General features: G+C 36.3%; 1 long non-coding RNA gene across 1 annotated transcript in view; it reads right to left on the bottom strand.

Moving 5' to 3' along the window:
• LOC135772422 (uncharacterized) overlaps window positions 1-13,849 on the bottom strand; it is a 64,876-nt gene extending 51,027 nt beyond the window's left edge. The window contains exons 1-2 of the long non-coding RNA XR_010543228.2: window positions 13,742-13,849; window positions 13,196-13,272 (exon numbers count right to left, since the gene is read on the bottom strand). This is a non-coding gene — a long non-coding RNA (uncharacterized lncRNA). The remainder of the gene's footprint in view (window positions 1-13,195; window positions 13,273-13,741) is intronic.
• Window positions 13,850-15,842: the final 1,993 nt, after the last annotated feature.

Here is a 15,842-nt window from a genome sequence, read left to right as displayed (position 1 = left end):
TGACACTACCAGTCAGAATGAAGATGAGACCTTGAGAGCAAACAGAGTCTTGCATTTAGTATTTAATTAAACTCCAGCCTTGTGACACCCTGCATTAGTCAGGCTGCTGAGATGCCACCGAGATAAATGAGGTGTGGATTTTTGAAACTTTGTTCATGATAACTTCTCATTAATACTCGGCATAATTAATGCTGGCATTCAGCGCATGGGAGCCACTAATTACAGCACTGCCTCTTTACACACACCTGATGAAATATGTGCAGCGAAAGAAGACTCAGAACTGCAAAGCATCGTGGGTTTGGCAGAAGATTGCGCACAGTTATTCATCTCTCTCAAAGCTAGAAGAAATACAGTGCATCTCAGCTGTATTAAGGATACAGTCACATTTAAGGGACCGGGGTATGTTGAAGAACAATAATGCAAATAACTCCCCTGTGAGATTTCCGTGAGAGAAGTTGGGCATAACGAGAGATTACAAACACAGTAGATTATATTTACGTATTTGGCAGATGCTTTTATCCAAAGCACCTTAAAGTGCATTCAAGATATACATTTTATCACCACTGTATGTGTGAACCTTGAGCTCAAACCCACAACTTTTTGCACTGCTAACACTAGGGGTGGGCGATAAACCGGTAGACAAAATTAACCGGTAGAAATTTGTCAACCGGTAGAGATTTTGGACTATCGTTTCTATCGAGGTTACGTGCCCACGTCACGCTCCTGTGCGTGTGGTCGCGAAAACGTAACGTTTGTACACGTATTTAAGCACTGCAGTTTTAAAACAAGTTATTTTAAGCCATTGAAACACAGACAACAGATCTGTATGCGTGCGTTCTTTCTGTGTGTCAGGAGCGGACAAGTCGCGCAACCGCTGCTCTTCTGTCTGTGAGGAGCGCGCAAGTCGCGCGACCTCTGCTTATTAAGCTCGTGAGCATTTTTCCCGCTTTATTGGCCTTAAATACACATATGCGTCAAAATTCCCGTCTTTGCAAGCATCATCATAAACACGATCAGTAAGGTCTTAAGAGAAAGTAAACAGCTAAAAGAGAAAGCGCATGTGTAACAGTGTATTGGATCCGGACTTTGGTCTTAAAGGGGAAGTTACCTAATTTTGCTCCTGTCTGTCACTCGTGTTAATCAAACAGCATTGAGAAAAAAATCTCTCACTGCTCCTGATTAAATCACTTTTCTACCTTAAATAAAAATATATATAGGCCTATACATACATGCATAATTATTTATTCTCATTCTTATTGACTGTGTATCTTCAGAGAGCTTGAGTTTTGTTTGTTTTTATCTTCTTTCTATGCTTGTATATGTTTTTTGTGAGAATTATGAACATTTCTATGGTATTAAAGATTTAAACCTTATTAAAACATAAAAAACTCTACCGTGATACATATCGTTATCATGATATAAAATTAATCCTATCGTGATAGAAGATTTTGGTCATATCGCCCACCCCTAGCTTACACAATGCTGTACTAACTGAGCTACAGAAACACTCATGCCTGATGACTGTGCAATACTGAATAATCTTGCAGTACATCAAGCATATAAACACATTTCCTTGAGAAATGAATATATTTCAAAGCCCGAGGCAAAGTTGTTCCTGTTCGCTTCATGTTGCTTGTTGTTCTCTATCGTAAATTACAGCAAAATCTTGTTTTACAGGACAGATGAACGTGGAGAAATCAATGCTTTTAGAGACTCAAGCACTGACTCATGTGAGACCCTGTTAACATCTGGTTATAGTAATTCCTTTTGAGCAACGTACTACTGTCTATTTTTCTAAGCACTAAGTCAAGAGTACAGTACAGTGCAGTACATTGATTTGAACATTTATTACAGTATGGCAAAGAGAATTGTTGCTCTAAAAGAGAAAAGCATTTTAAGGACTGTGATAGCTGTGGGGACCATGGGGAAGGACATTTTGGCATCTCCAGTTCAAATAACCACAGCATGCACTGTGGGAGGAAACCAGTGTAATCCATGCTCCAATTGTATTTGTTAATACATTAGCAATATGTGTTTAGTTAATGTATCAGCTAACATGAAACAACCATGAACAACAAGGCAGTTATTATTCTTAGTTCATGTTAAATTCTAGCCTGACGTTGTCATACTCAATTCTAGTCCATTGGGCTATGACTATGAGGCGTGTCTCAACCGAAAAATGCCTCTGCACTCAATTGGATAGACCTATGACCAATCAGAGCAAGGGAGTGTGTGACGTATGTTGAAATGACGTCTTTTGCAGCCTGCTAGTTATTTCGCTACAATGACACTAACATTGTGATTACACTAAGTCTGAGTTAGCGAACGTACATCAGCACCTACTATGTTTACAACATTTCATTTATATCACAACATTAAGTATTTACTAAGTCATACAGTAAGACTATCTCTTACCATTTGTACATTAAGTGAACTTCATCTACGATGATACCCATTACGTTTGCTTGAAAAATATCGGAGTGTCCCTCCACTTATTCAGCAGCCACGATTCTGGGGTTCGAAAAGAAGCTGGCAATGACTGCTAATTATATCCATCTCGTCTTGCACACCGAGTTGCATCGCCGTGATACCCATTTCAGTTGCTTCTTAATCTTGATCCTCCATAAGTGTGACCAACTTTTGCCGAATCCAGAAGGAAGGACGGCAAAAACATCTTTCCGATCAACCAATGACTTGATCGCGTTTCTCTGTTCCTCTTTTAAAATCAATGCTCTGTCGATATCTTTTAGAACAGACTCAATGTCAGAATACACAGCTGAATTCTACAGCAGCAGCGATTTCATTGTAAATAGATTCAACACACGTGCTCTTTGGTGACGTGGTTGATTACGTTACTGTTGATCATCTGTCCATCATCGTATAAAGCCCACCCTGACAATTTGATTGGTCCACCAGCTTTGGATCTCGCATAGTAGTTCCTCAACGGAGAAACCCCAGACCGATCTTCCCGTCCTCAAAATGTTGTGGGCGGAGCTAAGATCGGCTGGCACCCAGGCTAGTTAAACTCAGCATTTACTAACACATTTAAAATCAAGATGTGACTGTTAACAATACATGTGGTTAATAAACATAAACTTAAATGAACAACTGTATCGGCATTAACAAAAATATACAATGCTAATAAATGATATATTGCTTATTGTTAGCTAATGCATTTCCAGATGTTAACAGATATAATCTTATTGTGAAGTGTTACCAAAAGAATAAATGGATATTTAATGGACCTTTGTTATCTAGCTACTTATTCAGTGTGTGGACAGAACTTCTTGGATATTGTGACCATGTGTTACAGTAAAATCGCTTTAATGACAGACTCGAGTGGCTTATTGCTATTATAAAAAGGAAACAGAAGCAATTTACATTTATGTTCAATTTAATAACCGAACAAACAACTCCTTTGCCAAGTAAGCCTGGACTGATGTTAACTGCAAGCTATTGTAGCATCATAGATGAAAGGACTGAGTTTGCCAAGCAAAAAAATGTATACTGTAGCAAGTTTACTGTCACATCAATATAAAACACAAGTCAAAAGTGTGTGTTAAAAGATACAATCAAATTTTTTTGAAAATAGGCTTATTTTCCGGCTCCCTTTGAGTTAAATATTTGATTTTTACCGTTTTGGAATCCATTCAGCTGATCTCTGGGTCTTTTTTTTTCTGATCTCCGGGTCTGGCGCTAGCACTTTTAGCATAGCTTAGCACAATCCATTGAATCTGATTAGACCATTAGCTTAGCACAAAAAATAACCAAAGAGTTTCAATATTTTTCCTATTTAAAACTTGAATCTTCTGTAGTTAAATTGTGTACTAAGACAGACAGAAAATTAAAAGTTGTGATTTTCTTGGCAGATATGGCTAGGAACTATACTCTTATTCTGGCGTAATAATCAAGGACTTTGCTGCCTTAACATGGCTGCAGGAGGCACAATGATATTACGCAGCGCCCGAAATAGTCCCCTTGGTAACTTTCAATATAGGGCCGTTTTCCGGACAGGGCTTGTTCTAGTCCCAGACTAAAATGCTTGTTTGTACTGCCTTAATTTAAAACATCTTGCACTGACATATCTTAACATATATCAGTGCCACTGTTTTGTCTCAAGATGCAGTAATGTTTTTATAAAGTATGTTTGTAAAACTATTTACGGTAAAAGTCCTAAAATAACTGTGTCTCTAAACTCTGTCTGGGAAACTGACCCTTTGAGTTTAGAGTAAGAACTTTCGGTTTTATAAAATCCTGTTATGCATGCTGGTCAGCCACACTGTTGATGGGCCTGCATAATTGACTATTGGCCAGTCAAGTTCAGTTATAATCAAATGTACATTGACCTTGCACTGCAGTTGACACAAATTCAAAATTCAAACAAGCAGCCCCAATCCAGCATCTGCAGATATGTTTGCAGGACGTTTTGATTTCATTAGCTTTATAATAAGTTGGACGGGGAGAATTTTAACAAGCTGCATCCGCAATCGAGCTGCGCCCGGGTCTTCTCTCAGCCCACCTGATTGTAATTGCCAGATTTTGTGTGACAGACCTGTTACCCTTAAAAGAGAACAATTAGTGGAAGAGGCGTTCATGACAAAACCTAGAGGAAATTAACTCCATATTTGCGTGCAGACCCATGACTGCACATATGTCGGTTAATAGCTTAATTGCATGATAAATTGCTGTTTGCTGCAGAATCTGTTGCGAAATAACGTTCTTTAAATGGATATCACTCGCTCATACATTTATTTGCGACAGCGTTTTCTTTTACAACCAGACCCCTGAATTGTCAGCGCAGTATTTATTAGCTCAGCTCACAAATGTCAAATCTATATACTGTGCACTGTCACCAGTGCTTACCAGTCGTTTTTCACTTGTGTTCTTATGGCCTCTGGAATCCCAGATAAACAGGTCATCATCGCATCTGAGGTCAAAGAGCTTATTACCTCTCCGAGAGGTGTGTAAATAACACTACTCGAAACGAAAAGAAAAAGAAAGAAATAAAAAGAAAAATACTGCTGGAAATGACTAGCCTTCTCCCTCGGTAAAAGTATCAATTGCTTTTTCTGCACGAGACTTTCCGTAAAATTATTGCTGTTGGCGAATAAGCGATAAACTCCTTTTTTTTTTTGAAGACGATCAAAGCGTACATATATTCGAAGCTGGTTACCTTTTAACAAATGCACTGCTGGCTAGTGTTCAACCTGTCTGACGCCTGTCATTCAGTGTCTGGGAGTTCAGGAGCTGCATTCATAAATCATTAATGTTGGAGCGGTGTGGCCACTGCGTCGCGCTGAGATGTCCCTGGCTCTGGGGAAAATATGGTCTCTGGTGACTTGTGATATTAAGGGAAATCGCCTTCTTTCACAAGATGATTTGTAGGGATACGACCCAACCTGAACAAGGCAGATACTCAAGATAATGAGGTGCTAATTAGAAAATGCAGGCTGAACGGCAGGGGTGGAGAAATGAAAGATTCACCGTGGTGAAGGGGACGACTGGATAATTGGACACTTTGGTATATTTGTATGAACATCATGGAAAATGCATTGCAAAAAAGTCTACTGTATTATACTGATTTTATAAATGTGGTTATTATTTATGAATTTCAGGCACAGCTGTCAACCTGTCTGGTTTCTGACAATGCTGGCTCTGTATGTGTTTGTATATATTAGTGAATATTCCTACAACTTCCTATTTCTAGTGCTGATGTATAACAAGTATTAATTCATACATTCAGTTCAGAATAATGAACAATACATTTGACAGATTGCATCTAAAAGAGTCTGTTTGTTTCTTTTCCGATCAAAAGCAAAAACGCAATTATCCGATTCACAATTTTACATTTCCTGTGGTGTGTATTAGTACATGTTAATGATATGCAAAAGATACAAACTCCAAAGTAAACGATGACACAAGTTATCGTCTTCAACATAAATCCCTTTTCTTGGACTACAACAAACACACGGATTGTAGGCAACAGTTTACTTCCTGGGATTGGTGATGTAGACAAGACCGACATTATCATAATTCCTCCCGCTTTGGACTCAGAGCCTGTAAGTTAACTCCTGTTAGCATTGCATCGTGAGCAAATCTTTCAAACATGGTAAGGAGCGTCACATTTCCGGCTGATGTCAGAGGTATTAAGGTCAATCCCAACGTACAACTATTAGCTGGCAGAGCTTTTTAAATCGATGAGTTTTGTACATGAATCAGTTCGTTTCAGGAAGAAAGTGAAATCTGGAGCAACAAAAATGCACGGTATGTGGAAAATAATGTATTTTTTACACAAATTAAAGTTGTTTTTAGCAATGAAATAGGTGCCCTTTAATAGATCATGAAAATTAAATTGTTCTTAAATTGGTATTGCAAATTTATTTATTTGTGACCCTGGACCACAAAACCAGTCATAGGGGTCGATTAACTCTTTCGCCGCCATTGACGAGATATCTCGTCAATTAAGAGAAAACGCTTCGCTGCCAATGACGAGATTTTCTGTCTTTCCGCAATACCGCTATTATCCACCATGTGGCGGAAGTATTGCCCTATGGCAAGTGGCTGCATGTCCTCCGTGTCTGTTTTAAAGATCGCTCTGAATGGGATCTCTATGAAAAGTCCGTCACAAAAATTTAATTATCTCTGCTTTTTGCTCAAAATGTGGTGTTTTTGCAGAAACCTACCCATATTCAAAAGCTGATTACAAAAGAACCACTGAAGGTAGGATGAAACGCAGAAGGTCTGTTCTTTCATTTGTTATATATTATGTTTATATATGTAAAGAAGAACATTTTCTGGAAGGCATTCATTTTTGGTGAAAATCATGAAAAACGCTGCCGCTGGCTGGTAACTTTTTTTAAAATAACGCTGGTGGTGAAAGAGTAATTTGAAATGTCTGATGAAATAAGCTTTTCAATGATGTATGGTTTGTTAGGATATGACCATATTTAGCCGAGATACAACTATTTGAAAATCACCTTTAAAGTTGTCCAAATGAAGTCCTAAGCAACACATATTACTAATGATAATTACTTTTTTATATATTAACACTAGGAATTTTACAAAATATCTTCATGAAACATGACCTTTACTTGATATCCTAATAATTTTTGGCATACAGTTTGATCAATTCGACCAATACAATGTATTGTTGGCTATTGCTACAAATATACCTGTGCAACTTATTTTGTGGCCCAGGGTTACATTTGTAGTAATGTTCCTAATGTGGCATTGCACATGTAAAAATAGCAATTATTAGCATTATAAATTTCACTGGGATCACTCAAACTTTTTGTATTTCATGATTACTCCAACCACTGCAAATAATTTAAAGTTTATCTACAAACCTCCCAGATTTGTATTCATACACTGTCAGAAATAAAGGTACAAAACTGTACATTTTCTGTCACTGGGGCTGTACCCTAAGTTTCCGTCTGTTAAATGAATACAAAACAGAATACAACTTTGGGTAGATTACCGTTCCTTTTGGACCTACATTGTTAGAAAAAAATCAAAATATGAACCCTAGCTGTCAGTGGGGCAGCACCCTTTAAGAAGGTAATTGTATGGACCATTAGATACAGATATGTAAACATTTAGTACTAATATGTACCTTTGAGAAATATGTATTTTTGAGGTACTAATAAACTCTCTTTGTTCCAGGTATGTACCTCTGAGGTACTAAAATGAAATCATTAGGTGCAAAGCTGTACTTTTTGAAAGGGTACAGCCCCAGTGACAGAAAAGGTACAGTTTTGTACCTTTATTTCTGACAGTGTGTGTTGTGTTGCTTCCTATATGCCTTTAAACAAGAATGAGCTCGATAAACTGAACAAGCAAATGTATGCAGTTTTTGTCTGCTAGATACTGTTTTCATCTTTGAAATAAGGCCACACTAACACTTTCAAAAGAGATATGACAACAAAGCAGAGATATAAATCCCATTATTGTATGACTTGGCGACTTTCTTTACTGGAAAGACTTAAGACTATTCAATATCTGCAGAAACCCTTTCCGTTGTAAGCTAATATTTCATAATAAATGTCCACAGACTTATACTGGAAAAAGCATTTATGTTGTCAGATTGCTGTATCCACTGGTGTTGGATTTTGAATTCAGATCAACGTTGGATCCTAACGTCAGATCAATGTCTGATCACTGAAAGAGAACCAGCATTAAAAATGCAATATTAAATGTGCAACTAACTCACAATGTCTTGAACGATTCACTGTAATAAAACAGGATAAGCTTACATAACATACTGCGTCTTCATAGCATTCTCCTCATATTCTTTATCATACATACAACGACAGGACTACTGTACTAAATGATGTGTTTGCTTTAGTTTCTGAGCCCTTGTTGAACAAACTCTATATAAACTCTACAGGACACACTAAAACTACTAGAAAAGTCTGCTCCATTATGCACCTTCATGCTAAGGAATATTGGGTTCCTGTAGCTCAGCTGGCAGACCCTTGCATTAGCAATGCCAAGGTCATTGGCCTTATTTACAGAGAGCATAGGTACCGATAACCCACACCTGGAGTACACTGTAAGTGAAACTGGATGGATTTATGCCAAACGACTAAATGCAAAAGTACAGAAATGCTGTCTATTAAAAGTTTTAGTGAGGTTTTAGTCCTAATCATAATTTAAAAGCAGTCTTTCTAATCCCTCTAGTCTTCTACCTGCAACAACTGCATAAAATTACTGAATATTTGTATATATGATATGCAAATTTTATTTTTATTTATTGTAAAGCACACTGAGCAAGATGCCCCACTGTTGCAATAAACTGGAGCTAATTCAAACCAGATTCAGAAAATATATTAGTTCAACATTATCATCTCTATGGATTATCTGTTTTGTGAATTATAAGAAATAAAATAATATAATAATAAGACACTTCTGCTTAAAAAGTAAGCACTTTAAAGTATACCTAACTGATCTAATGAAACCTCAGTACCTATCAAAACTTTTGCGAGTTCTCATTTTTTAATAGTGTCAAGAACAGCTAAATCCATTAAAGGAAAATCATTTTTTATCTGGGTCCTACAGGCTTTACAACAACCTAGCAAAGCTCTTGACACTCTTTTTCTAAATCCTAGACTAAAGACTCGGACCCTAGACTAAAGACTCATCTGTTAATTTAATAGTTAAAGGAACAGTATGTAGGATTGTGGCCAAAACTGGTATTGCAATCACAAAACTTGTGGCTAAAACTGGTACTGCAATCACACAGCTGTGGCCAATACACAAAATGACAGCATAAACATCAGTTGAGGGCTGCAACTCCACTTTTTAAATGACAATATCCTGGCCAGACCACTGTTGTCAGTGATATAATTATTTGAAATGAAAATGATTTCTTAATGTCTAGTGACATATCAGGGCCATTTTATGATTAATTGATATAAATTTCTTACATACTGTTCCTTTAATAAACATAGAAATTTAATAAACATAGAAATTAGAAAAGTAATACACTATAAGAGAAAAAAATTAAAATTAAGAGACACAATAAAATCACAATAAAAACAAAGATGAGTATTTAAAAAAATAGATTTTACAATGTGTTAAAAATAATACAACAGGAATAAAAATACAACTGCACTATTTTTTTCCATTTATGTCCATTATTTTTTGTCTGCCCAGCGACCAACAACCGCTTCCCTTTAATTTCTAAATTTTTTAATTCTTATGAAATTGTATTGTATTTTTTTAAATATAGTACTTTTTTTTCTGCTGGATTGCCAAGCGACAACCTACCACTTCCTTTAACTTGTCTTTTTTTTTTATTCCCATAAAATATTATAATATAGTACATGTTCTACAGGATCAGCCAAGTTGACGGTCAGCTGACATTGGTTTAACTTTGAACTTTCTTCTATACCTTACATTAATACTCCCCTTACTATACAGTTTAATCTTAGCCTGTGTACTTTGCTTTTTTGCTACTTTGATTTTTTTGGTGTTTTTTCTTGTTTTTATTCATGTAAAGCTGCAATGAAACAATTAAACAATTATGAAAAGCACTATATAAATAAAAATGGAATGGACATCTTTCTCCAGAGAGAACCTCCCATACTGAGGTTCACTAGCTTCTGTCATGTCAATCATCAATTTTACAACTGGGCTCTATCTGCCATCCCAGAATCTCATCTGATGTAAACCAGCGGCTGTGTCTGTCATACACTTCTGCAATCCTCCTGCATTTCTCATCCAGTATTTTATTAATTATATTTACCAAAGAAATGAGTCAATATTATAATTACCATTATGTGGCAGAATTACATCTGTTGAGAAACATTGGCACATATGATAATGTCCTCATTCAAAATTTGCATAAAAGTGTCTGCTAAATGAATAAATTATGCTTTGAATACATTACTTTAAATATGTGCCAACTCCAGGAGGTGATCTACACTAACTAAGTCTCCCAGAGTTTTTGGCAGGAAGGAAGATATTTTGAGGAATATTTGTAACCAAACCGATTGTGAGCCCCACTCACTTCCACAGTAGGAAAAAAATACTGTTGCATTTACTTTCACTTTTGGCTGCTCACTGGGGAGTTTTGAAGACATTGTTTTTTGTTAAGCTTCTTCGGTCCAACATTGGGAAAAGTGCAACATAATTTAAACTAAAAAGTGATGGCATGTAAAGAGAAAACTTCACTGACTTTTTTTATTTAAAAATGTGATAATGCTGTTTTACAGTAGGTCAAGGCAACAGTTCTTTCAGTGTTACAATTATAAATTGACAGCTACAGTATAGTGCACAGTGCATTCATAAAACTCTTTGCTGATTCCTGCTCATATTTATTGCATTGTGTTCTACCTCTCAAAAACTTGACTGTTGATGAATATGTGTCGAGTGAAATTAGCCAGTCCTTCCCAAAGAATGTTGACGGAATGAGTACAAGTCCAAAATAAATGAAGGACACCGAAGAAAATGTGTTGTGTATTAATGAGCAATGCCACTTTTGAACGCCTATGCGGCCGAACAAAGGTCAGTCCAGTAGCTGTGTTTGACCAAGATAAAGGCCTGTGCATAATCATCCTGTTATGATAAAACCCATTGTGATTGTCCATTGTGGCTAAAATTACAAAAAAGCACGAGATACGAATATCTTCACTTAAGGAGACAAAACAGTGAAGCACTGCAAAGTTATTTCTGCTTATCGGTGAATGGGACAGTGTCCTCACTGCTACCTGAAAGGTATATTTTGAATCCATTTAAACTATGATGATGGAGAAAGTTATAAAGTTGAAAAATATTTTAAAGTACAGAAAGCAGGCAGCAGCAAACATAAAGAGAAGAACTGTATTACTTTCGGTTGCATAAGTGCACTTCAAGTGATGGCCTAGGATAAGACTCATTTATTAATTGGTGTTCTGAATAAACTTTGAGTTGGATAATTGCCCACAACCAAAACTTTTTGCAGCTTTAAGGTCAAAATGTGCCGGATGGCTGAAGACCAATTTTAACGTTTTGCTCGCAGGAAGGAAACATTTTGTATAATGCTTAATTAATACTTTGTCTCATGTTTTAAAGTTAAAGGAATAGAATATCCAAAAACTAAATTTTGTCATAATTTCCGCATTCTCATTTAGTTTTAAATGCTTAGCCTTTCTTCCTCTGTGCAACGCAAACGATTTTAATGATGTCCTGTGCAATTTCTAATATATAAATAATAATATCTCTATCCCAGGTGACCCAAGTGTCATGTTGAACAAAGATGTTTGATATTCAAGGAGGTTCCTCCTTTCCATCTTTGACAGAATATTGTTTACATGCAAAGCAAACCTCTTTTGGCTGATAGATAATCGAACTGCTCACCAAGGGCACGGCACTGATGAAAAGTAAGCACGAGGGAAAATGCATCAATGGCCTTGGCTGGCAAACACTTTGCTTCAAATTAGCTGGTATATGCCAGTCTAGCCTTTCTGTTAGCTGCACGGTAATAAAATGTAGAAGCTGGGGTGGTACCCTAAGGTAAAAATTTTTACCTTTGCAGGTATAATACAATGTTGTACCTTTTTAGCTAATACCGTAGACCTTAATGATCTATTGTGTACTTTTAAAGGTTCAGTTAACTGTTTTGTTCCCCTAAAATGTAACTGCTACAAAATTGTTACAACATACAAATAGGACAACATTTTAATGTTTAACATTCCACAAGTTTTCAGCGTCAAAAGTGGGCGCGTCTTCCGGTTCGAAGTAAACAAGCGGGATGTGACACTCATTCATTTATATGTTGACAGTCGAAATATATAGCGATCCAAAATTGCTAACGTCTAACGACGTGGGAACACAACCTCAACGAAATAAAAAAAGGTGAAAAAAACAGTACCCTCTGCAGTAGATAGTTGGGTACGGGTTTGGCTTCTTATCCATGAAGTGAAACGAGCACACAAACAAGTGTTTGAGGGTGTTTTTAAGTTTAAGTTCTTCAGCCATATTCTTTTTGATTCGTCGATCGTCTTTTGGGAGGTTATGGAAACTGTACAGTCATTGGCAGGAACACTCCGATTTAGTTTTAGGCTTATGTTCAAAACACTCACGTTTAACCCACTGACTTAGTTTATTCCGGTTATATGTACAACCACGAACAGCACATGTTGTCCCTGAGCTCCGTAATGACATCTCTCATAAAGGTTTTCAACTTTAAATAGTTAAAAATTAAAAACACCTAACCTGTTCGCACAAAATACCATTGATATACTACTTCCACCCCCTCACCGGAAGTTTCACCCACTTTCTTTTTTACAGTAACGCCCCCCGGAAACTTGTGAATACCAGGGACGATTTTAGGATTTCATTTTGGGGAGGGGCTTAGCCTTCAGTGAAGATGTAAAGAGAGCATTGTGATGCCTTTTTGCAAATTGGGACCAGTATTATTATATTAATACATTCATGTAGGCTTCATGCCCTTATGATTTTTTATTTATCTTAATTTAAAAAAAATACAAAGTTTTAGTAATGATGACCAAAACTCTTAAACAACTGTAAAGGTATAAAAGTTATTAATTACTACTATTGTGTATCTTGAATAATATAAATACTCTATGTATATTCAAAGTTTACTGAATTCTAACAATTTATATGGACTGCACTTTTTCTTAAATCACATTTTACATTCGAGTGGTATCATGCTTGCATAACTGCTACATTCACTTTATTTATTATCTCTTACCTGTCTCTGACCCCTTCAGTCTCTCGAACTCTTTCTCTGCCTGTTTGCTCTCCTCTCCAAAAACATTATATATCCATCTATAAAAGCAAACAAGTCACTGAATGTTGTTTATAGTCTATCAAATTTGTATGTTTCATATTCGAAATGTGTAAGTGCACTGGCTTTGTTACATGCTAGGTGTGTGCGTGTGTAGTGTGACGGCAGTGTTTACAGAAATTTCGTGGGTTAAACTCAGGTGACGTTATATAATGAATGACACATTCTCAATATGGCACATTCGAAAACTTTACGTTATATTCTTAATTCACCGCCAGTATTACTGTTAACTAGATAACGGTAAAAATATAGACATTGTATTCCAAAATGTGTCATTTTTGTTTATGACAGTAAACTTAAAACGCCACTGCTTCAGTTTGCAAAGCAATTTTAAATTATAAACGGGGGATAACTAATATTAGCTCATTTAAGACGGCAAATAGCCTTATTTTGCAGACATGACTGCACTCATACAGGCTAGCAAACACATTAAAACATCAGCGAAAATACCTTCTATGAGCTTCCACGCTGGATATTTTATGAAACACATGAGTTTGCAGCTGCCTCTGTGTGACCTGTAGCACAGGCGCTCGCCTCCACTCCACTGGCGGTTACGACGCATGCGCAGAACAGATAACAAATTAAGCGCCTCATGAGCTCGTTATTTTCATCATAAATTAAACTTCTGAAAAATACAGTACTGTGCAAAAGTCGCCACTATATGCCAATTTTCTGTGTTGTTTTGCAATGTTATAGTGATCATATATAATTGTTTCTCAGTCTCTTTATTAGAATATATCCAGAAAATACAGGAAATGTGTATGTAGTATTAAAAACTATATAAAAATGTAAACTGATGTGTCAAGTTTTTAGGGTAAAATCCCCTTCCACTTGAGCAATAGCAGGAAACTGCACGATCCCTTAAACCTTAATAAAATTAAATCCTTATTTCTAATTTTAAAGAAAGTAATCTTTTTACTTCATTCTGCTCAAAAATGTTCAAGATGTGTTTAGTGCCAAGAGAGGTCACACTAAACAAAGACGATGCTTAAAGAAGACATTTAGTCCTGAAAATGTAATTTGTCTGTACATTTCCTGTAGGCCTATTTTTTGTTTGTATAAAAATAAACATGGACGGACATTAAAACTTCTAAAACAACAAGTCTGGTGTTGGCCTAAGACTTTTGCACAGCACTGTATATTTGATAGTTTGGTAGAATTATTAAGACTTATTTTAGGGTGACTACGATGACAGACGGCGTGGCTGAAGCCCCCCTAAAAAGGGTCTAGACTAGAACAGCCCTTGTATACCCCTAAAGGTACAAAAAGTAACCTTTAAGGTTACTGTACCACCCCAGTGACAGATAGGGTGCAGTTTTTGTTTTTACTTTTTCGTACCCTTTTTTTCTGACAATTTCTGTTGTGTGTGGGAGGACATCCCCATCCTTCGTGGCTGCTACTGTATACTCTAGATATTTATATGGCAAGTAACATGTTGCAATAATTCAAAACATTTTTTTACTTATTATCAAAAATTATAGTAAGCCCAAACCGGTCCTTTCCGTATAAAACTGGAGTTTCCTTTCACCCATTCAAAGTGGCATATTTTCAGATACAGTAAGTTCTTTTATAACCCCGAATATCTTTACAGGCTTCTACAGTGACTTTTAACTTCTAGTGTATCTACTCTACAACGAACCCTGGGGTCAACCAAACCTTCCAGCATCAAAGCCTTCTTGCCATGAAGCCATTTCAGTCTGAGTTATTCTGTCAGTATCTCAGTTTGGAGAGAAGACAAGCTGTGTGTAGAAGTCTTCTTAAGAGGGTTGTCTTCAAAGAACCTGTCTCTTTAACATACTGTCCAAGCACGCTAAGGTGTAAGACATGTCCTCAAGGTTTGGTTGGCATTCAAGTTAAATAAATAGGTAGTGAGCATGGAGGATAAATGTCACAAACACTACAGAGGAATGATTACAAAAATACGCAAAGGTAAAGAAGTTACTCCCTGTGTCAGATGGCCTTTGGGTGGTGATTTAAAATTGTGTAATTTCTTTTACATGAATAATTCAATTAAAATGGCTATTGCAAATCCCAAACATATATGACCAGCTTAGAATTACAACTAGATAGAATAATATAATGAACTTTTATGTTTAAAGATCAAATAAATTTTTTGTCATAAACCTTTTAAAAACACATTTTCACTTTGCATATGCAGCTTGTAGTGGCCCATATATGAATGTTTGACCCAGTTTTTATAATTTTTATCAAAACATGTTTATTATCATGTCTTTATTGTGCTACTTATGAAGGGTTTAATCAATATTAATTGGAATGCACAATCAAAAAACAAGATTTTTTTTGTTGTTATCACTCATTTTGGAACCAAACTCTTCAGACTGGCATCCCGCCTACTATAATCAACCTTGCGCTTACAAGCTGTATATAATGATCCCTTAACCAACAGCCTTGTCATACAAAAAAAAATAAAAAACAATTGGATGCTGATCGATAGCAGTTTCACACAATGCTGTCAGAGGTCAGAGGTTTCATTTGGATTGTATGTCATGTGATTCTGAGAGCCGACAATCCTCTGACTTAAGTTCATCAA

The sequence above is a fragment of the Paramisgurnus dabryanus genome, chromosome 19 (genome assembly GCF_030506205.2).
Source record: "Paramisgurnus dabryanus chromosome 19, PD_genome_1.1, whole genome shotgun sequence".
Lineage (NCBI taxonomy): Eukaryota > Metazoa > Chordata > Actinopteri > Cypriniformes > Cobitidae > Paramisgurnus > Paramisgurnus dabryanus.
The sequence above is the reverse complement of the archived record's forward strand: the minus strand, read 5'-3'. Positions and strand labels throughout refer to the sequence as shown.